This window comes from Physeter macrocephalus, chromosome 1 (assembly GCF_002837175.3).
Source record: "Physeter macrocephalus isolate SW-GA chromosome 1, ASM283717v5, whole genome shotgun sequence".
Classification (NCBI taxonomy): domain Eukaryota; kingdom Metazoa; phylum Chordata; class Mammalia; order Artiodactyla; family Physeteridae; genus Physeter; species Physeter macrocephalus.
Window position 1 is genome coordinate 46,117,931 of NC_041214.2, and position 25,791 is coordinate 46,143,721.

At 40.4% G+C, this 25,791-nt stretch overlaps 1 protein-coding gene across 3 annotated transcripts in view; it reads left to right on the forward strand.

The window, feature by feature from the left end:
• The window catches only part of UBE2E2 (ubiquitin conjugating enzyme E2 E2), a 384,777-nt gene that overhangs the window by 190,751 nt on the left and 168,235 nt on the right, over positions 1 to 25,791 (forward strand). The window lies entirely within an intron of this gene.

Below are 25,791 nucleotides of genomic sequence, written 5' to 3' on the forward strand. Positions count from 1 at the left end.
AACAAATAAAATAATAATGAGAAAGTTTGGAATATCATGAGAATTACCAAAATGTGACACAGAGACATGAAGTGAGCAAATGCTGTTTGAAAAATGGTGCCGTTAGACTGGCTCAGTGCAGGGGAATCAGTATATTAACTGTCAGGGAAGGTACTCAAGTACAGCCTTGTCCTCACCTTCTAAAGATTATTAGCTATATGTTATCATGTATTTTCCAAGTTCAGTTTCATAGTGGGGATTTCTTTTTATCATGTTTGGCAAAAGATAGGCGTTCAATGAATCAGTGTCAGTAGCTCAAGAAATAGTATATTAGCCTTAAAAAAAAAAAAAGCTGCATCCGGGTATCCGTCCCAAATTGACAGGTGAATTCAATCATCACCTCATTATGTTATGATTAAAGCTGATCTAAAGGTACCTGTTCTTACAAGTTATGGTTATTTGATATGTATTTTTTTAAATAGTCCTATAGGAATTTGGCGTTTAGTCTTGGAAGGAAAATAATTAACCTCTGCTGCTGTTATACCATAAATTTGGTTTCATTTGTGTTTTAAACCTGAAATATTTTAAATTAACCATAGTGACTACTAAGCAGAACCAGAAAACCCAAATATCCGTATTTGGTCGGTCAGATTGGCAAAGATTAAAAAGATGTAACTCGGCTTGTCAAGGATGTGGGGATACAGGCAGCATCGTATGCTGTTGGTGACGCTGTAAATTGGCACAGTCTTTCCAGCTGGCAGTTCAGCAGTGTGTGTCCTGTGACTGTGAAATTACAAAGGCAGTAACTGGACAGGTGCTCCGAGATACTTGTCCATGGCTCGTCATGTAGCATTTTGTGTAATAGTACCCTAAATTTCTAGCAGTGAGAGCTTAATGGGGTAAGTTGTGGTATATCTATTCAACAGAATGAATAGGCAGCCATTAAAATGTTGATTGATATATATTATATATATTTATGTATATATATAAATATCGAAAGACTTATGTTAAGTAAAAGGAGGGAAGTGATTACATAGCTGTAGTTACTTAAGCAAAGGAAAACTTTCAGAAGGAATTACACCAAAATAACAGACGTTTCTCAGGAAGAAATTGTGTGGAGTAGTGTAAAACTCAAATATTTTGAATTTGTGTGTGTTTTCCACACAGACTTCTAGTACAGTGGTTCTCAAACTGTAGTAACTCAGTAACTTCTCAGAAGTCTTGTTAAATATGTAAATTGCCTCAACCCCAGAGAATCTAATTTAGTGTGAGTCTGAAAACCACACTTTCAGCAATACTGCTGAATTTTTTTTTTATAGTTTCTGTTCCTTCTCCCTAACATCTATACGTAGTACTACTAGAAAATTATTTTAATAGCACTAGTATTACATATGGTTTTGTGTATAACTTAAAAAAATGCTCATGTACATAAGACCTAGCCTCAGAGAATGCTAGGGCTCCCTGGATGCTTTAGGAATACCACAATGCATGAAATGTTTTCTGCCAAACATTTAAGCTGCTAGGAACTCCATTATGGTGTTTAGGTTCCTTTGAATAAAGAGGGTAGGGGGGGTGGTGTTGAAAACAAGAGAGTAATAAACAACAGATAAAGTGGAATATACTTTGTTTAATTCCACGAGAAGATAAAACTGATTTTCAAAGTAATATCTCATTTTAATAGTCCACATTTTAATGTTATAAAGGATGCGTCTGTTTCATGTTGTAAAACAAGCATTAAACTCTGACTTGACAAATTGGAAGCTATTTAGGATTCAAACTTATTACATTTCCCATTGAGATTAGGTTTTCTTTTTTCCTTCATAGAATAAAGCTTTCCCTGACTCTTAATAGGATATTTCCTTCCATTCTCTTTTTTTGTCTTTGCTATGCCAAGTTTTAGTTTACTACAGCATCTGACCTCTGTGGTTTGAAAAACGGAATTTATATAAAATTATATTAGAATATAGTAAAATCATTCACTGAAGAGAAACTGAGATAATTTTAGGACCTAAAAAATTATTTGATAAAGATCTTTTTCTATAATTTAAAACATGTCACAAAGAAGTTAAATGTTTGATGAAATAATACTGATTTGTGTATTATATGAGAATTATATGGACCTTTCTGTTGCAAACCTATCCAAGCCAATTTGACTATTCATATTTTTTCAGGTTCTTTTGGTAATTGTCACAGCCTTGCTTCAGGTGAACTGAGATCTCAGACCAAATTTTGCCACACGTACAAACCTTGGTTATCACGCAGACACAAAAAAGATCATAGAACCCTTTTTCATAGGCAAGTAAATTCCCTGCTTTGTCCTTTTAAACATGCTCGGACAAGCACTAAGGCAAGAAAATATTCTGATGGTAGGATTAGCAAACTTTCTAGTCTGATTAGGCATCAGAATCTTCTACTAATTTGGGAAGGGTGTTTGGTGCAGGAACAAGGCCTGAAGGCGGTCATGACCTTGCATGCAACTCAAAAGGAATTGGACTATGGGACTTGCCCGAGAACCCACTCCATTCACGCAGGGGTGGAGGAGCCTGGATGCTACTTCTGGCCAGTCACTTATTCTGAACGCTGTTTATTTCCCCAATAAAATCTATTGCTGACCTCTTTGGTGCTCACAGATGCAGCCTCCATTGGAGGTGCAGGTAAACACATTGCATCCATCTGCCTCTGGAGTGAAAATCTTGAAGAGAGTCTTTGGCCAAGCTAACTAACCACTCTCAGAGTGGTAATTCTTGACTAGGCCCCTTGCATGTTAACTTGCCTATGTAGAGATACATCATACGATCTATACTGATATTTTTTCAAGTCTCAACGATGATCATTTAGTGGTTTGTGAAAAATCAGTGGGACCAATATCTTGTGCTTTAGTGTAATTGGGAATGGGATGGGATAGATGTACACTGCTTGTAGTAAGTATTATTTTGTGAACCTTTTCTCTCTGTTATATATGTATATGTCATTGGGTAGTGATATAAGATGTATATCCCGCTGTCACAGACACAGACAAAAATGTTTGAAATCAGCAGTTAGTATTTTAAAGTAAATTACAGATGAGGTACAACCATAACTTTAGTCAATCCTAGATTTGTAACAGAATAGAATTTACTGGCTTCTTGAGGGTTATTTTAGTAACTAAAACATCTAAGCCTTTCCCATATTTCCAAAGTTCCGTTACTCTTCTGCGGAACTGGCAGCCAAGATAGTAACTGAAAAAGAAAAAAGTGTTGTTTGTTGAAAAGCAGGTTTTATGCTAGGCATTCTATCAACCACCGAATGTTTTCTGGAGCTGTTAAAAATCACTGTTATGATAGATCTTTCACGTTAGCATGTAGACAGACTCCCTGAATCTTCAGAACAACAGTAGAAGGAGATGTGGTGCAATGTGATGATTACAGAGGTAACGAATCTCAGTGCCAGATTTAGCAGTATTTAAGTCAGGCTGTTACTTTGCAAATGCTACTTTAATACAGTTAAAATGCCCTTGGCGGTAAGGATGTTAGATTAAAGACCTTAGCACCTGTTCTAGTCTTCCTGATTTTGTCTTTCACAAATGTTACTTTTCCAATGTGCCCATCGTAACCCGTGAGCTGTACCGTCTCTGGCTATGCAGATGCTGCAAATGTAAAGAAGAGCTACCCCTCCTTCACCCTCAGAATGAGCTCTTTTCGTTGTTCTATCTGTACAGTGATGGGTTTCTCTTACCAGACCTCCCTGAGAGCCAGCATGGCAACGACAGGAGTGGAAGCCACTCAGGACTTGAAATAGCACAGGGATGTGCCTCCTCAGAATCACCAGAGCAGCTGTAGGCGTTGCTTGAGGATTGGTGTTTCGTTTTGTAGGGGCTTCGCAGAGAGTATTCCCACTCACCTGTTCTGCAGGGTCTTGAGAGAGACCTGAGCTAGACCGTGAGCCTTTTCCTTCACATTGAGGTCTTTGTGCCAGCAGATAGAAGGAGCCGAATAAATATTTGCCCGAGTGAATGAATGGGTCGTGAATTTCACTGATGTCGTCTTCTCTGGAGGCCTGGTCAGCCGATTTGAATTGCATGGCACCTAGCGCATGCAGTGGGGACATTCTGCCTCTGCCCACTCTTGCTCAGCGCTGCCGAATCCTGAAGACTCTGCCTCACTCCTCAGCTAATCGGTTTCAAAACCAGCAGTCAGACTTGCATGGTTGCTGACAAAAGGCCAGCTGGTAGGCTGCTAAGTCTCGGCTTGTAGACACAAGAACGAATAAACAAAATACTTTTCATTTCAACATCTTTATACTCCATACTTTATTGGAGTATAATTGCTTTACAATGATATGTTAGTTTCTGCTTTATAACAAAGTCAGTCAGCTGTACATATACATATATCCCCATATCCCCTCCCTCTTGCATCTCCCTCCCTCCCACCCTCCCACCCTCCCTATCCCACCCCTGTAGGTGGTCACAAAGCACCGAGCTGATCTCCCTGTGCTATGCGGCTGCTTCCCGCTAGCTGTCTATTTGATATTTGGTAGCGTATATATGTCCATGCCACTCTCTCACTCCATCCCAGCTTACCCTTCCCCCTCCCCGTGTCCTCAAGTCCATTCTCTACGTCTGCATCTGTACTCCTGTCCTGCCCCTAGGTTCATAGTCAGAAAAAGAAAAACAAATACCGTATGCTAACACATATATATGGAATCTAAAAAAAAAAAAAAGTGGTTCTGATGAACAAAATACTTTGGAGGCATTTGGGAGGTGACAGATGCTTGAAGGAAGGAGTCCATGATGAAACATTAGAACAAGTGGCCCTCATCTACTATAGAATTGAAGATTTTCTAACAAATTATTATTTATGTTAGTTTCAGTTGTCTGCTGAATGTGAGCTCGTTGACTGTGTGAGATATGACTGTTCACACATATTTTTAATCATTCATTAATTTGATACTTATTAATGAGATATAACTCTGTAGTAAGAATGCCAATGACATTCTAAATACAATCCTTCCTTTCACGGTAAAAGAAAATGAGTCTCCTTATAGAGAATTTGGACATAAAGGCGCAAACAGATGATGAAAACAACCTGTGATCTCACCATCCAGAGATGATGAAGATCAACATGTTTGATATCTTTTCAGGTTTTTATTCTGTTTGTGCCTGTAATTTTTATAAAAATGAGATAAAATTAACTCTAGTTTGCTTTTTTCACTGAGCAAGTTCCCCATATCACTAAAAAAATCTTCAAATATATAATTTGTAATGACTTCATATTCTACTGTTTGAATATAAGTTATTTAACCATTTTTCTATTTTTAGATATTTACATTGTTTCCATTTAAAGTACATAAATATCAGTATTCATACTGTAACCTCTGTAGCCTCCCACATGGTGCATTGTACATAACAGGAGCCCAGTAAATGCTTAGTGAAGGTATGAACTAGTTATATTTCCCAGAAGGAACTCTGTAACTGCTTACTGAGTCACCTCTTGAATAAAATGAAGGAATTGGATTAGAAAGCTTATAAAAGAGGTCTTTCTGTCTCTCAAGTTTTATGATTATGTGATTTGGAAAAATAATTGTAATTGACAGTCCCATAGTCACATCATGTTAAGATGTATGTGTAAAGGTCATACAAGGCTCTTTTATGTGGTGTTGGAAGTGAGGCTTAAAGTAACCAGAAACGCTAGAGAGTAATGTAGGAGATAGACAGTTCTAAGAAGCAAGGCCACACCATCTCTTGGTGACCGTTCCTTGTTATCTGAAGTCAGGGGACAAGTCATGTTCATAATTCTAACTTCCATGACAGGTCTTTACAGCTCTCTTCACCATTTACACCAGAACCACTTGTAAAGAGGCAAGAATAGTCACTAAGTGTTGAATCATGATATGTCTGTTGATATGTAGATCTGAAGTTTAGTTTAAATCCTGCTTCTTCTATGAAGTCTTCTCCCCAGACTCCCCTTCTTTCCAGGACAGGAACGGTCTTTACATGTATATTTTTCTGCCTTTGTAATTAGAACCACACATGTTGCAGACGAAGCGTTGCCTAGTCAGGAACAGAGTAACCTTGAGGAAGAGGATAAGAACTGTTTTCAGACGGGTAAAAAGAAGGTCATATGGATCGTGTACGAGAAGTAGCATCCTTATTCCTTTTGCTTTCAACTGAGGAAGCAAGATTTTAGTTTAGTATTAGGGAGAACTTTTCTGAAAGTTAAAACTCTTCCAAAGGGCATGGTCTACCTGATCATGTGTGAACTAGTAGTGTTTAGGCATCTGTAGGATTGTTGTATGGGGTGTTCCTCTGTTAGCTTGAAGAATAATTCTCAGATCATTTAGGCAGAAATGCAACAGAAGATATTTTATACATGTTTGTGGTAGGCACAAACTCTTATGAAATTAGGTAGTGATCTATTCTATTGCAGTCTATTATTACCTGGCCTAGGAGATGGGCTTATGCTTATTCAGAAGGTGAAACGTAACAGGAATAAATGCAGTACACAAAATTTGGCTTTCCCAAATGATGGCAGTTATTGAATGAGAGAAATGTGGCATAATGGTAGATTTGTTTACCAGTGTTGACTAAAGACCAGGAGATTTGTTGGTCAGTGAGTCAAAACATTAATGGCGTAGTATTTGCATATAATCTATGTACATTCTCCTGTATCCTTTAAATCATCTCTAGATTACGTGTAATACCTAATACAATGTAAGTACTATGTAAATAGTTGTAAATAAAATGCTACATAAATAGTTGCTGGGCATGGCAAATTCAAGTTCTGCTCTTTGGAACTTTCTGGAATTTTTTATTCTGAAGATTTTCGATCCATGGTAGCTTGAATCCACGGATGCAGAACCCGTGGATATGGAGGGCTGACTATATAGGCTGTTTGCTTGGAAAAGATTCTGTTTCTAGAAGGTGTGGCATTCGAGCCGGTGGTGGATGATCAGTTGTCAGGAAGATACAGTGAAGGCTTTAGACAGGATGACATTTCAAGATCCTTCCTATCCTGAGATTTTTGAATCACCAAGTTCTAGGTCCCTGTTGAGCTGTGCTGCAAATGAACAGCCTCCCAATACTGGGCAAGCGAATCCATTGCTCTTAAAGACTTGGTTTTCTCTCCTTGTCTACTTACAATATATGGTGAAGAGTTTGCAGTTCTTGTTTAAAAGGTCCCTTCTACGTTAAGGAATCACAACATTCAGTGAAAGCTTTAGGATCTCTGAAGCTGTGCCTGTTTCATTCTCCTGAGTACATATAAAACAGTTTATAACTAGTGCTTTAACTAAAGCCAGTTTACCCCAGTCCTAACACGCCAGATGTCTTGGGATGTGAACTAAAGATAACTTAAAAAAAAAAAAAAAACTCTTAACTGGAATTATCTTATATTTTCATTATTTATCGTAATAGTGAGGATATGAAAATAAAGCCCTGCCAGTTCATTTTTCATTTCTCAGTATGTATAATCTTTTCTGAAGATTTAATATAGGAGTGTATATCTAGTTCTGGTCATAGCTCTTGTTTTAATGTTTAACAATTATTTCTCTCTTATCAGGATGGCAGTTAATACATTGTCAGCCTAGATAAGAGCTCTTGGTCTTCTTTCACTTATAACTGCTTTTAATTACTTGATAACAAACTAACATTGTAATCTGTATAATGTTTGCATGACCAGTGTGTTTATTCATTTCTAAACAGTTATTGTAAGAGGTACCAGGTACTTTAAACATATATCTTAAACTGGAATATGAGCCATTGCACTTTTGCAAAATGTATGAAGTCTTTATGAGGATACTAATGAGTATTATCAGTGAGAATAGAGCGTAAATCCCACATCCTTTTTTTTTTTTAAGATTTTTTTGATGTGGACTTTTTAAAAAGTCTTTAATGCATTTGTTACAGTATTGCTTCTGTTTTATGTTTTGGTTTTTTGGCCGTGAGACATGTGGGATCTTAGCTCCCCCACCAGGGACTGAACCTGCCACCCCCATGCATTGGAAGGCAAAGTCTCAACCACTGGACCGCCAGGGAAGTCCCACCTGCGGGGTCTTTAGTTGTTGCATGGGAACTCCTAGTTGTGGCATGAGGGATCTAGTTCCCTGACCAGGGATCGAACCCAGGCCCCCTGCATTGAGAGCGTGGAGTCCCAGCCACTGGACCACCAGGGAAGTCCCCGACATCCCTTCTTGAATCCTAAGATTGGAAGTAAATACATCCTGGTGCTGCCTAGTAAGGACCATGCCTTAGCTCTGGAATGCTGAAGACAGAATCCCACACCCTCCTTCAACTCGTGATGCTTAGTTGCCCAGCTTAGTTCCTGAGTCTGGGGGTTGACCTCTTGAATAGTGGGAAGGAACACTCCTGAGAATTTTGAGAGTGAGTGGGTATTTTAAGAGTTTCCCTTCAAGCTTTTCTTCCCTGACTCATTTGGAAAGATAAGTACTGTTTGATAATTCTGTTTAATTCAGTGGTTATTTAGTGTGCCAAGCTCTACAGAAAATACCAAATTAAATAAGACATAAATCTTTAAGGAGCTTCTTTTCTGTAGTCAACCAGATAAGTCTAAGAAATAAAGCAAAGACTACATAATTTGTAGTACAATGTTAATGAAAAGATAGCAAAGACTTGCAGTTATCATACTAAGGTACGAATGATTTCCTAACTGTATTCATTTATCTACAATCAGTCACAAAAGAAGCAGTCCATGGACAGACCTCCTCTTATAGAGGATTGGGTAGCCTTTCTGCATGGAGAGCAAATATTAATGGACTTGAATACCTTTGCTTTTCCTGTGTTTGCCTTAATTAATACTGAATTTGATGGCTTTTTCTTCTGGTTTCTAAGGGTAAATATAGAACATTTAATCCTATTGTTTGAATTAATGAGCAGTCTTTTTACAGCCCTGTGCACATTGTACCATTAATGAAAGTTGTTCTGCTGCAGGAAAAATATTTTATTTGAGAATGAAAAAGCAAACCGAGTTACTATATTGTATAAGAGGTTTGTAGTTAAGTATTGCATCCGCTTGATCTCAGCTGGGGCTAAGGTACCCTGATAGCTGTGAGATGGTAAAATAATGGAGACGTTTAGAGATGTAGGGCTGTGATTTTTATATAAATCAATTTGATTTATAATTGGTAGAGTTTATTTACCTGTATGATTTGGTAGATGTACTAAGCCCAGTAAGTTGGTATCAGCTTTCAATTCATGTTTACTTACAAGCCTTCTGTAATAATAATAGCATGAATTCTTTTAGTAGTATGAATGATGAAGTCAAAATCAACACTTGTTTCATTCTTTTTCTGCTTTGCCATGTTTTTACCATGGGAAATTCCAGTCATATACCAAGTAGGAGATGAGTATAACGAAGTCTTTTCCCATCACGTTGATCAACACATGGCCAAACTATACCCATCCACCCCCATCTCACTTCAGATTTGAAAGCAGACCCCAGGCATCCCATCATTTCCTCGTACATATTTCGGTATGTGGCTCTATAAGTTAAGAACCTTTTTATCTTTAAACATGACTATAATACTATTGAAAAAACAGAGCTGCTTTCTAGTTGCAGGTAGGAAGTAAGAAATGCTGGAGTCCAGCCAGGTTCTGATGCCTTTAAGTAGCTCTAGGTACTTGGACAAGCCATTTAACTTTCCCCTGCCTGTGCTTTCTTGTCTTTAAAAAAGAGAAGATTCAAGAAGATGGTCTCTCAAATCCCATCTGTCCCTGAAATTCGTAATTTAAAAAACGAGGAGACCTCCCAGTCTCTGGCCCAGCGCATAAGGGGCTTGCAGGCCATCACTCTGTGCTAACAAGTAGAAAGCCGAAGAAACTGAAAAATCAACAGCTCTCCTTAAGATCTGTCAGAGAAGTGGTGTCACAAGGCAAACCGTTGCCCCAGAATTGGAGAGACAGTCAGGCAAATACAGAGTATCACCACTTACTGGAGCAGAACTGTCTGTGGAAACCAGCACAGGGGTAAGAAACCGTAAACGGTTATTGACAAATTTCTGGAGGTGAAGAGTGGACAAGCCTGAGATTTCAAAACTCCGGGGAGACCCAGCCATAGTGACCCCACAGTTGTGTAGTTTTACAGTGAATCCCTCTTGCTTCTGGCAGGGGGAGGGGAAAGGAACCATGTTGAAATACTCCAGAGCATTCTGTTCTTCATAACAGAGGCTGTCCTCAAGAGAAACTGTGTATCGGAGCCTAAACTACTGGGGATTTATCAGAGCCTAATGGCCCTGGGGAAGGGAAATACCCAACTCCAGCCCAGTCTAGTCACGCTGTCCCACGTAAGTGGGGTGGGGGGGTACTGAGAAGCACTGAAGCTCACAGTTCAGAGGCAGAGGCTCACTAAAAGAATGATCTGGGGCTTCCCTGGTGGCGCAGTAGTTGAGAGTCCACCTGCCGATGCAGGGGACACGGGTTCGTGCCCCGGTCCGGGAGGATCCCACATGCCGAAAAAAAAAAAGAAAGAAAGAAAAGAATGATCTGATCATAGGAGTACAGAATGCTGCCCCTATTCCTGCACCTTATCACTGCATTACCAAAGGCCTATTTGAAGCAGTTCCCGTGACCCAGCACATCACATCCAGCTGTCAAGAAGAAATCACAAGGCACACTAGAAGACAAAAAACACAGGTCGAAGAGACAGGGCAGTAACAGAACCAAGACTCCGATATGGCAGGGATGTTGGAATGATCAGACTGGGAATTTAAAACAGATTGTGATTAAGATGCTAAGGGCTCCAATGGCTAGAATAGATAGGATGCAAGAACAGATGGGCATATGAGCAGAGAGATGGAAATTCTACGAAAGAATCAAAAAGGAGTACCTAGAGGTCAGAAACACTGTAACAGAAATGAGGAATGCTTTTAGTGTGCTTAATAGGAGACTAGACATGGCTGAGGAAAGAATCTCTGAGCTGGAGGATATGTCAGTAAAACTTCCGAAAAGGAAAAGCAAAGAGAACAAGGATTGAAAAAACAAGAAAAGAGGGGACTTCCCTGGCGTTCCAGTAGTTAAGACTGTGCTTTTCCCCTGCAGGTGGTGCGGGTTTGATCCCTGGTCAGGGAAGTAAGATCCTGCAAGCCACATGGTGCAGCCAAAAACCCAAAACAAACAAACAAAAAAACCAGAAAAGAACATACAAGAACTGTGGAACCACTACAGGCATATTCATAAATTCATGTAATGCAAATACGAATAAGGAGAAGAAAGAGAAAAAAGAACAGAAGAAATATTTGAAGCAATAAAGATGGAGAATTTCCTTCAATTCATGGTGGACACCAAACTACAGATCCAGGAAGTTGAGAGAACACCAGGCAGGTTAAATTCCCCCCAGAACTGCATCTAGGCATGTCATATTCACACTGCACACCACGATTGTCATGGTATAACCTCCTACACTAATGACTTCCAAGTATGTATATACATGTATTGTGTATGTACGTCCAACTCCGTTCTCTCCCCAGAGCTCCACACCCATCTGTACCACTGCCTACTTGACATTTTCACCTGGATGCTTTACAAACATCTCAGATTTTACATGTTAAAGGGAGCAATTGATTTTACTCTCCAAACTGATTTGCAATTCTCTCCCCACCCCATCTCTTCCCAAATTATAATGGCACACCATTCACCCAGTAACTCAGGCCAGACCTCTAGAAATCAGTTTTTACCTGTCACTCATCCCCCTGTGCTATTCACCCCTGGGTCCTGTCCATCGTACCTACAAAATACATCACCAGTTTGTCTCCTCTTCTTGTGCTTGCATTCTTGCCCCGTCCAGTCTCTACAGAGGAGCCTAAGCAATCTTCCTAAAATGTAGGTGGTATTTTATCTCTCCATGGACGTCCCATAATGCTTGAAATAAATCTAACTCGAAGCTCCTTACGGTGCCCTGAAGACCCTACGTGACCTGGCGTTTCAGCGCTCATGCTGCCACTTTCCTGCTTGTTCCATCTGAGGACCTCTCTCAGGTCTTCCCCATCTTAGGGACCTTCCACATTCTGCTTCCCTCCCACCTCTTGCTCAGCTCCTTCTTATCCTGTAGGTCTCGGCTTCAATATCCCTGTCATGTGAGGCTTTTCTTTACCACCACGTAACTAAAATAGCTCCTTCTCCCCCTATTTGTTACCTTTATAATAACTCTCGCTTGGTCTGCTTCTGTGATTTTTGTCTGCTGCCGTGCTAGAACATGAGTTCCATGAGGACAGGGACTGTGTCTGTCTACCTCACCGTTATAGCTCCAGGGCTCCAAGAGAGTCTGCCTCATACCCGGTACTCTAAACATATTTGCTGGATGGAGGGCTGAAGGGAGGGAGGGAGGGAGGGAGGGAGGGTAGAATGAGGTGAGCAGTGAGGTTTGGAAAATATGGCTAAGTTTAGACAAATGGAGACCATGGAAGAAAGAGATGGAGAAGGGCAAATATTCTAGACAGGAAGGCAATATGTACAAATGTAGAAGCATGAGTGTAGTGGTCATAACGGTTGACCCTGACATCCGTTCCACCCCAATAATTCATCCAGGCCACTCATGATCATCATATTTCCCTTGTGTGGCTTGGCCTGAGCAGTGAGACGTGAGGGGACGTGGGCTGGGTGAAGTCTGGAGATGTTTTCCCCACGTCTGTGGAGGAGAGCACAGACAGTTATACTCTCTCTCCCTGCTTGGAAGTGGTCCTGTCTAGATAAGAGGATTGGAACTCCTGGAAGTGCCTTGCTAGCAGATGGAAGATGAAGCCATCACAAAGAAGGAAGGCAGCCATGGAGCCAGAACCCTCATGTTCTGCACTCATGGGTTTGCTTTCTTGGATGTACAATAAGTCACGTAGTGAATGCCCTCTTTACTTATCTCAGTTTCACTTAGAGGATCTGACGACCTCACTAAAACAGTGAGAATCTGCCTAGGTGAAGGAGCACATGCATACAGGATAGTAGTAGGAATTCATTCTAGAAAAGTTAAGTTTGGAGAGTCAGGGCCCTTGAATGATAGATGGAAGTGGTCTCTGCAGTGCTGAAGAACAAAGCCTCCAGATGCAGACTGCCTGCACGTAATCTGCTTGCACCACTTTCCGGCTGTGTGGCCCAGGGCAGGGCACTTACCCTTTCTCTGCCTTGCACCTGCTGTGTCCAGCGCTGTGTCAGTGATGCCCGCCTCGCAGCGCTGTCACGAGGATTAAGCGAGCTCGTCCATACAAACTAGGCCATGTTGAGCATCGAATATGTTGGCTGTTACTCCTAGTGGTGGCGAAATGTATTTATTTTACAGTTAGTAGTTCACAAGCCTCTGTGTGCATAAGAACCAGTTGGGAAGTTTGTGAAACGCTGGATCCCATCGCCAGAGCGTTCTACCAGGTCGGCATGGATTTGGCCAGTGCATCTTGGCAACTGTCTGGGTGAGGTCTGCGTCAGGTCACCCCCAGACCTCACATAGAGAAACCGCACAAAATCATAGAGTCTGTAGAGGCTTTACAGCCGTGAGGTTAGGTCTGTTAGGAAATTAATCTCTTGGGTATCTTTATGTGGAATTGGAGGTTGGAGTTTCGAAATGAAAAGGTTTTGACATGGCTACTCGAGATATGACAAAGGTAGTTTTGTCAGGCTTTGGTATAAAAACCCACTTTGAGATGTTGAGCCTATGTCACCCAAAGAATGATGGTGCCCCGGAAAGGATGAGAAAATGGCAGAAGGTGGGGGGAGTATGTTTGCTGAGAATCGTTTTGTTTTATATGATGGAGGTCCACTCTTGGCTATGCCCAGGAGGCTGTTCAAAGATGCTGACCTGAACGTGTCTCTGGAGGGTGAGTCAGACAAGCAGCGAGCTGCCTCGGAGAACAGGTGCCACCAGCCAGTCTTTACGTCGCTCAGCTAGACGCACTCATCAAGACTCCTCAGTTTACAGTTTCTGAGATACCAACATTGGAATTGCATCGCTTGAGATTCTGTATCACTGTGTAATTCTTTTTTATGTTTACTGAAGTTTTGATAACCTTTCCATAGTTTGCAATTCCTTGTTTTTCCTCCTTTTATTTTTTGAAGATTCAGTTAACTGAAGACTTTGAATTTTGTTACCTATGCTAAGAGCCTCCTACACACCTCTCTACAGGATACTTTATGCACGTTATTTATAATCCTCACAACAGCTTTGCAAGGTAAGCACACCTCTTTTGTAGATGAGAAAAGTCAGGCTCAAAGAGGTTAAATTACTCGCCCCAAGTCATGGCTAAGTTAGAATTCAAACTGAGGTCTGTCCAGGAAGTCCTTACTCTTGCAAGGTTTCCATTAATGTATTCAGTCGTGTCCCTAACACAGAACGCTTAACTATGCTTATCCTTTTTTTGAAATCTGTGAAGGGACTTTTCATCAAGATGCTATCATTCTGCTGTTTTCGTGTTGCGTAGAGCAGGTAGGTGTTGTTGATGAGTAGTGACGAAGAAATAGACCCTGAGGTGACTTTTTGATCCTTTGAGGAAGCAAAGTTATCATGATTTGGATATTTTAACTTTTACATCCATGTATCATGTTCTCACATGAGACATTAAATCCATTTATTCCATCTTAGTAAACTATGTACTTTTTTTCTCCGGATTATTGCTCCTATTTCTCCTTCCTCTGTCTCTGTCCTCACAAATAAATTACCATGAGAATAAACCGATTCTTCGTGTGATTATAGGAAAGCAAAATTTGGTTATTAAAACTAAAAAAAAAAAAATTGCCTTCATGTCTAAAAAGAAAAATCTAATTTCTTTGGGGATGGGAAGAAAAACCCCTGAATACTCTACAGTTTAAGAATCATCCAGAAAATGTCTAGCTGAATTCCAAATATTCAAAACATGTTTTAATGTAGTAGCCAACTTTTTTTTGTATCATTATAGGAATTAAATATATTGTCTGAACACTGTGGGAAAGATGTTCAGTAGAGCCTTGTGAATTAATTGGAGAATTTTACATGCTAATAGAGCATTGATATATTTCCAGGCACTTGTGAGGCATTGAAAAGCCAATTTGAGGACCGTGTCTACTCTCTTCACTGCATTAATAGAATTAAATTTTCTTTAAAATTTTTTGAAAGAAAATAATCTGTAATGATACGACTTTTTTGTTACTCTTATCAGCAACAATGGCTCTGCGAACAAAGATAACGACAGTACCCTGCCTGGCTTTCCAGAAGCACTGTCTCTGCCCTCACTGTCACTCACTGTCACTGTCGCCACTCTCGCTAAGCAGAGCAAAGAGCACACGTGTTGGCAGAGCCCGCAAGTACTGGCGTGACGCTAATATGTATATGCGGCTCATGATGGCACGTTAATGTCAAGTCCTAGCTCTGAACCTGCTTGAGCACTCAAGGGTCAGCGCACACTCGTCTTCAGCTGGATGCTCGCATGAGTTTCACAGCAGCGCCATCTCTTCCTTTTCTTTCTCCAACCCTTTCTCACCTCTTACTCTCAGTTTTTCACTTCCTCTGTATCTGAAGGGTAGGAAATGTGAGTATGTAAGGAACAGTGGGTCAGGGGAAAACAGGAGAAAGGAGAAAGAAATCTGCTTGTTTACAGTGGGTTTTTTTTGGTTTGGGTTTTTGTTGGTTTTATTTGTTGTTGTTAAGTTATGGAATTCTGTTTAAACAGAGTTGGATCCCAGACTCTAGAACATGTAAAAGCTGGGCTGCTCCATTATGGGTTGGCATACAAAGCTGAATCATCATTCACATACCCTCTCCTCCTTTGAGAAAAGGTAGGGGACAAAGGGGAGTCTTTTATATAAGTTAGAAGAGCATGATTTGAAAATCACTTCTCCGCACCACAGATTCATGCTTTTGGAAGTATATTGAGTCGAGGCCAGCGTGGAGGAAGATGGCTTTTACTGTTTAAGAGGAAACCAACAAATTTTGTTTGTGAGCTCAATATGTGAGAGGTATTAGATAGCATAACTTGATAGATTTTAAAATGTGAATAATCAGGCTATTAGTCTATCTTTTTGTAATTTTCCTATTAAAATTGTCCCTTTTCTTAACAAGACATGTAGTCTCCAATTTACGTTACTCTTCGGAAATGGCTTGAGTACAGTATAGTATGCTTACTATGGGTAGATTGTAACCATTAAACATTTCTCTGATTTCTCTTGAGCTATTAGTTTTTTTTAATGAATTTATTTATTTTTGGCTGTGTTGGGTCTTTGTTGCTGTGCGCGGGCTTCGTTGTGGTGCGCGGGCTTCTCATTGTTGTGGCTTCTTTTGTTGTGGAGCACCGTTTCTAGGCGTGCAGGCTTCAGTAGTTGTGGCACGTGGGCTCAGTAGTTGTGGCACACGGGCTTAGTTGCTCTGCGGCATGTGGGATCTTCCCGGACCAGGGCTTGAACCCGTGTCCCTTGCATTGGCAGGCAGATTCTTAACCACTGCGCCACCAGGGAAACCCTGAGCTATTAATTTTATTATCCTTTTCCTAGCTAACGTATTACATTCAATAGAGCTATCTTATGAGTTGCATAAGGAGTTTATAGATTTACCACCATTCCTGATGTATCTGTGGATCGCCTCTTAAATACAAAATAAAGCTTTGCAGTGACAATAAAGTAGTATAAACAGAGTTTTACTCTCTGAAAACCACTTTCTTTGCAATAACCACTGTATATAGAAAAACCTTCCTGTTCTCAGGTAGTATCCATTTATTTGAATTACTAAGCCCTGCAAACTGGAGGTTAAGAACCTGAGTTTGGTTGTTTTGTTATCATAAATGATGACATTACAGAAATGCAGTTAAGTGATGCTTGGTGAAAATAAAGCCGTAATATTTTAGGGAGTAAAATTAATTCAAAATGTTTTCAGTAAGAATGTGGCCAAGTTGGCCCACATACTGTAGTGCAAGCTGATAAATAATCAGAAGACTGTGATGTACAATTACTAAATAAGCTCTTGCAAACAGTTCATGTAAAACCACCTTTAAATCGAATACCTTAACTGAAAAGCACGTAAGTAAACCCTACTAATCTCGATCACATGGTGTAATATACAACTTTCAGTCCAGAAGATTTGGATAAGTGTTCTGCAGCTATACCCAGAAATCAGCTTTTCAGTAATTTCTGTAAAATATTCTCAATGTTTTATCAAATACAGTTATATCACAAGCAGTTTCAAATTCCAAAATGGTGCATATCGAGAAAAAAAAGCAGGAGTCTTTGCCTTTCTTAACTCTGATTACCGTAATTTAGGATAAATAGTACCTCCTTAATTAATTAATGCTTTAAGATCGTGGACTGAAAGATGCCGTAAAGTGCAAATTACTGTTTATTTGAATGAACACTCTTCATATTTAATAATTAAAAGGCAGAATAAAAGGAAAAGCCAAACATCGTAACAAATAGTACCAGCATTTAAACACAAATTTCCAAAAATGATTATCACATTAGACTTGAAACAGACTTTTTTACATCTGGTGAGAGGACTTTAATTTTTTAAGTATTTAGAAGGCTTCTTATTATACAACTGCACATCTCGGTGTACCCATTATACTGTTGGTGGGTAAATTGCTGCTGTAAATCTCTACACCACTCTGTTATGTTCTCCTTTTCTCTTTATTTCCTTTTCCCAACAAATGTAGTATTTGAGAATAACGCTTCCTATTATTCCATTCAATTTAATAGTAGTTTTCTCATTTTTGCATGTTTCATATTCAATTAAAGATGACTTAAATACTTTAAAAAGTTCCCCCCACCCCGGCCCTCCCTATGGAGATATGTTTACTTCTGGACTCACTTCGAGGTAACAAAAATATACAGACTTCTGCTACTTTTTTCTCACAGTTCTGAATGAAATTGATAAACCTTCTCTGCGATCCTATAAGAATAGACATTGTTTGCTTTCATGATAAGATTCTTGATTATGCTGCAAGTGAGAATACTAAACACTGTATTTTCAGCTTTTGATGCCTTGAACAGATACTCTGTTCATGTATGTGATAAGATGTTAATGGAAGCAAAAAATAAAATTTTCTGGTAGAAGACTTGTACCTAAGTGTTTATTCCTTCCACAAATAATTAATGAGTGTCACTTTCTGTATGGCAGGCACACGGTTGAATCTACTGTTTAGTATCTTGAAAGCGGTCTCGGTTTCATGTCTACTTTATTATTTGCCCCAAACTCTTGTGAATTCTCCTTGTGGTGGTAGCTGGAATTGAAACGGTATTTTTTTCTAACAAGCCAGATTGTGTTTTAACCCAGTCTGGCCAATCTGTCATGTCTATCCGCACCTGTGGTTTCCAACTCAACTAGTATTAATTGTAACTTTGATTGGCTCGAAGTCAATCGTGGTGCTGCAGAGGAGGTGACACAGGGTGGGGTGGCCGCAGACCTAACCACGAGCCTGGCACTGACCGCTGGACACAGCGCTCCCAGAAGTGCCCAAGGTGAGCATCATTAATCCTCTTCCACAGAAGGAAAAGCTTGGAGGTGAAAGTTCAGTGACTTGGCCCGAGGCCCGACTCACACATCCAGTAAGTGGCTGGGTTTTTTATTTGTTTGTTATTGAAGTACAGTGGATTTACAATGTTGTGTTCATTTCAGGTGTACAGCACAGTGATTCAGTTATACAGTCAGGGACTCTGGAGCCACTTAGCAGCAGTGTGACCTTGACCAAGTTACTGAACCTCTCTGGGCCTCAGTTTCCTTGTCTGTAAAACTGGGATGCTGCGTAATTGTACCCCATCCTGACTGGGTGCGTATAACAGTGCCTGGTATATAGGAGACAGTATAATAAATTATTCTTATTGCAAATTAGATGGTTAAGGCTGTCTACGGGGGAGATAACGTATACACACCTAGAAGGGGCTCAATACATGTTGCATTTACCAAATGTTCCATTCCTGAAGGACCTGCCTTTTCTTTTTTTTTTTATTGAAGCACAGTTGATTTACAGTGTTACAGGTGTACAGCAAAGTGATTGTTTTATATATGTATATACACATATATATGTATATCTATATATTCTTTTTCAGATTCTTTTCTATTATAGGTTATTACAAGATACTGAATATAGTTCCCTGTGCTATACAGTAGAACCTTGTTGTTTATCTGTTTTACATTTAATTGTGTATATCTATTAATCCCAAACTCCTAATTTATCCCTCCCCCGCTTCCCCCTTTGGTAACCATACGTTTGTTTTCTGTGTCAGTAAGTGGCTGTTGTGATCGCCTCTTCATCTCTTTCATGAGAAAAGTATTCCTGCCATAGGGTTGTGGGCAAGACTGAACACACTATGCCCAACCCTTGAAAGCTGAGATCGATGCTCCAGGGAGAGAGAGATTGCAGGCCAGCAGGGTCAGAGGGGAGCTGCACGTGTCTATAGAGTGAGCAGCCAGAGGCTGCCGGGGGCAGGCTTTGTGGTACAAAGTGGTGGGGTATCCCCTGGTCCCCACAGAAGGATGTGATGGGCTTGTTCAAATGGTTCTGCAGGCGGGCAGGGGACTGAGCCCTGCTCCTGGGGGACAGGCAGGAAGGCCCCTGAGCCCTTTGATAAGGAGGGATAGGGGGCCGTGTGCACAGGGCAAGCTGGGAGGGCAACCCACGGTTAGGTGTTCATCTGATTTTACCAGATGTCAAGACATCATATGACATTGAACCTTGACTTTAGGTCTTTACATCACAGTGGCTAAAGCAGGATTCTAATGTGGACTTTCTGATTCCATGCCCACGTTTATTGCACTGTTGCGTGGCACTTCTTCCCCTTACTAAGACCACATGTCAACATTTTATTAGTAATTAAGTACTTTCCTTTATCTGGGCATTTCTTAGTCTTGTGTTATGAATTTATATACCGTAGTGTCTATTGTATCCTCACAAAATACTGGAGCACTCTCATTTGGGAAAGAATTTGAGAACTTGTTTTTCCTTTTAAAGGAAATTGGAGTGTAAGTCCTAATTGTATCTTTTTAAAAAATTTTTATTGGAGTATAATTCATTTACCATGTTGTTAGTTTCTGCTGTATAGCAAAGTGAATCAGTTATACATATACATCTATCCACTCTTTTTTTAGATTCTTTTCCCATATAGGCCATTACAGAGTATTGAGTAGAGTTCCCTGTGCTATACAGTAGGTCCTTGTTGATTATCTATTTTATATACAGTAGTGTGTGTGTATGTCAATCCCAATCTCCTAATTTATCCCTCCCCCCATCCCCTGGTAACCATAAGTTTGTTTTCTACATCTGTGACTCTGTTTCTGTTTTGTAAATAAGTTCATTTGTACCTTTTTTTTAGATTCCACATATAAGTGATATCATATGATATTTGTCTTTCTCTGTCTGACTTACTTCACCTAGTATGATAATCTCTGGGTCCATCCATGTTGCTGCAAATGGCATTATTTCATTCTTTTTGATGGCTGAGTAATATTCCACTGTATATATATGTACCATTTATCCTAATTATATCTTGATTTAGAGTTTTCTTCTTCCCAGAGAAAACTTTTTTCCTTTCAAGAATTCTACCTTCCCTTCTCAAAACAAAATCTCGTTTCCTCATATTCCATCACTGTTATTAGAACTGTTTTACTTTCCCTTCACAGCCGTGCAGCCAGCATCCCCCAGGTCTGGAATGCCCTCTTTCTCCAATTGCATCTCCTACATTAGACCTTTTCAGCTACTCCTGCTCACGATGACACCCACCCCATCTTACACTGTGGGCTAAATGCTGCAGGAAATACTTTAAAACGTAAGAGATGGTTTCTGCCATCAAGACTCTTCGTGTGGAGAACAAGAAACAAGTATTGCACAATGTAGAGGCAAATCAGTACACGTAAAACTCCGCACTCAGGCCCCCAGGGCCACCCATGAGCTGGGCTCCGCCTGCCAGAGCAGCCCCCTCCTCTGCTGTGTTCCCTCCCTTTCACTTGGCTCTGGCCCCATTGGCCGTCTTTCTGCTTCTCGCCATTCTGCTTCTCCATGTTGTTACTCGGCCTGGAGTACTCTTCCTTCCACGTCTTGCTCTTTCTCTTCTTTCGGGCCCTTTCCCGGCGTCATCTCTAAAGACACATCCCTTGACCGTGCTACCCAAAGCTGACCCTGCTGACTGTTCCATGCCCAGTGGTTCCCAGGTCAACCTCTTACTACCTGTGAGATTTTTTTCCCCAAGATATTTCATTTCTCTGTGCCACAGTCTGCTTATCTGTAAAATGGCAACATGTTAATAGGTTAGATTGTTGTGAAAGTCCAGCGCATCCGTACAGTAAAGTGCTGATTGTGAGTCCCTGGTATATAGTGAGCGCTCAGTAAACACAGTCAGTTTCTAATCATCATCATCATTGAGGGTAAAGAAGTACCGTAACCCATTAATGCTGTAGAAAGGGGAGAAGTCCTTGAGGCCCTGAGTCACCACAAGAACCTTCCTTGCGAGGGCAGACTTGAGCGTTATGGTGTCTCTACAGAGTCTTGATTGCTGCCCGCAGACAGGCGCCCCATCCTCCTCCTTTGGATTTCCATGGCTCTTTTGGTTCTTCTCCCATGATACTGACCTTGATCTTCCTTGTATCATCACTGAGTGTATGTCCTCATAGAAGGGCTGGTCCTGCATCTCTGTGTCCTAGCACCCTTGTGCTCTACACACTGGACAGGTGACCACTTACTTGATCAGTATAAGAAACACTCAGAGAGAGGCGTGGACTTATAAATACTACCAAATGTAAAGTAGATAGCTAGCGGGAAGCAGCCGCATAGCACAGGGAGATCAGCTCGGTGCTTTGTGTCCACCTGGAGGGGTGGGATAGGGAGGGTAGGAGGGAGATGCAAGGGGGAGGGGATATGGGAGGGGGGAATGGCCCAGCTGGTGCTGTGGGGAGCATACTGTTCATGGGGTCTTAAGTTGGTTGTAGAGTCTGTTTAATTCCACAGACATTTGAAGAGCATCATTTCATGCCGGCCTCTGAGCTAAGATTGTGGGACCACAAACAGAACCGATATAGGTTCCCTTAAAGCATCTTAAATGGATTCAGACGGGACTTGAGTGGAGAGAAGCAGGAAAGGTGTGCCAGGAATGCTTTAGAAAGAGCACAGGTAGAGGCACAGAGTGGGCAAGGTCCAGGATTTCAGGTTGTCTAGAAGAAAGATTTCCTCATTCTAGAGCAAGAGGAAGTAAGATTGCAGCGAGGGACCCCAAATTATGGAGGACTTAGGGTACCAGAACTAGAACATGAGCTTTCTTATGTAGACATTTAGGAGCCTGTGGAAGGTGTGAACAAAAGATTGGCAGAAAAGTAGTACTCAAAATTAGATAATACATTTGTCTTTTCTCTGGTATCACAAATCCCTTGTTTGAAAAGGTTTGAACTATAAAGGACAAATCTCAACTTTATGTGTCAGGCACTTTAAGTAATTGTACAGTTTTGGATACTAAGTAAATTTTACAGCGTAGTGACAGGTGTCAGGAAGCCATTCAGCTCTTAGTCGTGTACTCTTTACTTGAGTAATATTTAAAGTATTAAAATTGTCCTTTTCACTGTAGTTTATGTATCATGAGCTTGATATATTCTTGAAATACTTAAGAAATTAGTTATTGTGGAAATGACCTATCCCACGTGTAAATGGAAAAGAAAAACTTTACATCGTTCATATATTGAAATATTTGGTTTCAGTTGGACTCAGATTGAAACCATCAAAGAATCAGAATGAATGTAATTTTATGATTGTCAGATTTACCACCAGAGCCCCAGATTTTTCTCAATACCACATCTCAGTATTCTTGTAAGGTTTGTAGCTTCTTTGCACCCATGTTTGAACACTCACCACACCACACAGTTAACTCTTCTTGCCTTCATTTTAAGGAAAACATGAATATTATTAGATTTGTCCCCAAATAATTGAGTGTCAAATTATTTTCATCAACAAGGACATCTGGTAAGAGTACAAAGTTTGGGGAGAGAACTCAGTAACACTTATAAACAGGTTGATCAAAAGGAATATTTTCTCTTTCTTGACAGTGAGTTTGTGATGTTTTGCTCTTTATGTGTGATTTTTAAACAGCCCGTTGTTTTTATAGGCTACTTCTGTGGCTAAGAAACTCTGTTCCCTAATGTACATTCCAGAAGGAAGCCATGTGACTGAATTCCTTACTAATTGGTTATCACATATTGTGACTTGCCAGATGCAGGAATCCAGGGACTAAAGGGATACAGAATGTTCTCATAACAACTGTGCCAGGAGATACTGCCAAACTCAGGGGCACCCCTCCCCAGGGTCTGAACCCTGGCATTACGTTAGGGATTCTCATGGATCAATGTTCGGAAAATGAAATGAGAATTTTAAGTGAGCCCTCGTGCTGGCCAGCTGCCCAAAGCCTCTAACACCCGAGATTATGAGAGGGAACCTTGGGGATCTGGAATGAATGCTACACCCTCTTACAATGAATATTCTCCAGGCTGTTCTCTTACCAGCTGTCTTCACCCCTCTCCTCAAGCAGCTTGCAATCCCCATCCCATGAAACCAGCTTTTGAAAATGGAAAGATAGACCTTTATTTTAACATGTTTAGTAGATTAACATCTTCAGCCAAAATGCCTTGTATATCCCAGCCCCATCCCACAAGCCAGATGTACGACTCCAGTACCATGGCTCTCTCAGAGACCTGCCCAATCGCAGCTTCGGTGGCCTTCAAGCCTGCCTGATCTCAACAGTGTATCCAGATGAGCCACTCATGGAGCCAGAAAAGCTCTATTTATTAATTCTAGACATTCTTATCTTTTTTAATAAACACCTAATAAGATGTAAAATAATGACCCGCATGATCTGCATGTTAACATTTGTACCTCAGAGTCTAAACAGACCAAAAGGTTCATACTGTGTGAACAGAAATAGTTTAGCATCAAAAGGAGAAAACTGTATTTCTTGATAGAAAGGAAGTGGTCACAGATCATGCCAGTCAAACAAATCTGTCAGGGCTTTGAAATATAGAGCTGTTAGGTGAGATACGGAGGTAAAGGGTAAAAATAAGATCAGACTAAATGTTGCAGCCTAGTTAAGTTGATTTCTGTTAGACTGGTAAATTTCACTTTTAGGAGAATAGTTTTCAGATATTAAATAACTATAAAGAGTTGAGTTATTGTTTGACTTGGATTTGTTGGGGGGAAGGCATTTCCTACCATTTTGTCCCCCCCAATTCCTTTCCTGCTCTCCCTAGAACTGGTCCTTGTTGACCCCTGCAGGGGTACAGCTGGGTATTTTAAGTCCTGAGATTTTAAAAAAATGGTACAAATGATCTTTTTTACAGAACAGAAACAGGCTCACAGACATAGAAAACAAATTTATGGCTACCAAAGGGGGGAAGTGGGGAGGGGGGTTAAATTGGGAGATTGGGATTAACACACACACACCACTATATATAAAATAGATAACTAATAAGGACCTACCGTACAGCACAGGGAACTCTACTCAATACTCTGTAATAACCTATATAGGAAAAGAATCTTAAGAGTGGATATATGTATATGTATAACTGAATCACTTTGCTGGACACCTGAAACTAACACAACATTGTAAATCAACTGTACTCCAATGAAAATTAAAAAAAAAAAAAAAAAGTCCTGAGACTTGTTTATGGTTAGACAGGCCAATAGTCTGCTGAACCAAGCACAGGAAATTTGAAACACCTAGAGGCCTTTTTTCAAAACCCTTTGCTGCTCACATTTTAGTTAGAATTCTAAAGATAGAATGGACTGTTTGGAGACTGAAGTCTAATGTAAAACTGCTGGGGTTTTTGGGCCAGCTCTTAAACCTCTGAAGTCACCTGACCTGGCGGTGTGTCAGTTGGGTTTTCTGAAGCGTCAAATGAAAACAAAATCCACCCTGGTGTTGGCAGGCAGCTGTTGTGCCTGTCAGTGAATTAGAGTTGTTGGAATACCATCCATCCACTTAAGCCTGAATCAGAATCAGCCTGTTTGAAAAAACGTCCTCCACCACACTTTTATTAGCATATTATTTCATTTTCTTTGGTAATACATCATATCAAGTAGCCACAGCAGTCAGCATCTAACATAATTAAAAAGCAACAGCTCCTTAAATACAGATTTTTTTTTCTTTCTTTTTTAATTTTTTTTTTTTTTTTTTGGCCATGGGGCTTGTGGGATCTTAGTTCCCCAACCAGGGATCGAAGCCGGACCCTCGACAGTGAAAGCACAGAGTCCTAACCACTGACCGCCAGGGAATTCCCAGATAACAGATTTTCTCCATGCCCTAGTAAACTCCCTCGTGGTAATATCAGTACTTGCCAGTTTTTCACCCACCTCTCTGGCCAGTGCCCATCTTCTGTGGGGACGGAGAGCTTAATGTGGAGGATATGTCACCATCTCTCAGGCAAAGGGTTGTGTTATTGCAGAAAAGCCCACTGACCTGGTTCTCATGTTCGCGTGCCCAGAGTAGCCCCCAACATTGCGGATCGGGGACGCTGATTCTGCCTTATTTTTAAGTTAGAGTGTGTTCGCAGTGGCTTTGTGCCGTGGTTTTTGAAAGACAGCTGTTTAACTGTACAACACTTGAGGCAATATGATGAGCTAAAGATTTTAGATATGTTTTTTAATTACCAAAAGCAGTGACAGCGAATAAAACTCTCCACTTGGGTCCTTTGAAACACTTGTGTGTATTTACCACTGCTGTGACACTCGTGTTCAAGAACATTTCATATTTATTTAAATTGAAGTTCCCCAGTGTTCGTATTGTTAGTTACAATTTAGATTTTAGTTCCTTGCCTTTTATGTTGTTAACTATAACTTTAGGTTTAAATGTGGTCTGTGTAATACAGGCTGTGAAAATAAACCCTGTCTGGAGAAAGACAAATATCATATGGTATCACT